Below are 626 nucleotides of genomic sequence, written 5' to 3' on the forward strand. Positions count from 1 at the left end.
CTGTCAGTGCACCTCAGCACAGCACCTCTTGCTAGTTCAGCCCTGGGTCTACATGCACCTTTGCAGGGCACCTCAGTGCTGACCCAAGCTTTTCCAGCTATGCCTTGCTTCTTGCACACATGCAGTCCTGTTGGTATATGTAGGTATTAGCTATAGCTTCTCCAGCTATTTCAGTTTTGAATGACCCCCCCGCCCCACTACCCATCCCAGACACTGTCAATATATGCTAAAGAATTAGAAGGGAACAAAGGTGAGATCACAAGTCTCAGTTAGGGCTCTGAATTCTCTTCCCAGTTCTATCACAAACTGCCTGAGTGACCTTGGACAAATTACTTTGACCTTTCTGAGCCTCAGTTTCCCCATGTGTACAATAGGTGTGATCATTCTGAACTCTCAAGAATCAGAGCCAGAGCCTAGCAACTGAGACTAATGAATGAGCACATCATAGACCACCACATCTCCAAAGACAATTGAACAATTGAACAATTGAACTGTCTTAAGCTGTCTTCAAGCTCTTTGCAAACCATCCACAACTCAACCGTTGTCACTTTATGTTGCTAGCTGGCCATGCAGTCATAAAATCACAGAATCATGGAAAATGAGGGTTGGCAAGGACCTCAGGAGGT

This window comes from Gavialis gangeticus, unplaced genomic scaffold (genome assembly GCF_001723915.1).
Source record: "Gavialis gangeticus isolate Ggan-Ray unplaced genomic scaffold, GavGan_comp1, whole genome shotgun sequence".
Taxonomy (NCBI): domain Eukaryota; kingdom Metazoa; phylum Chordata; order Crocodylia; family Gavialidae; genus Gavialis; species Gavialis gangeticus.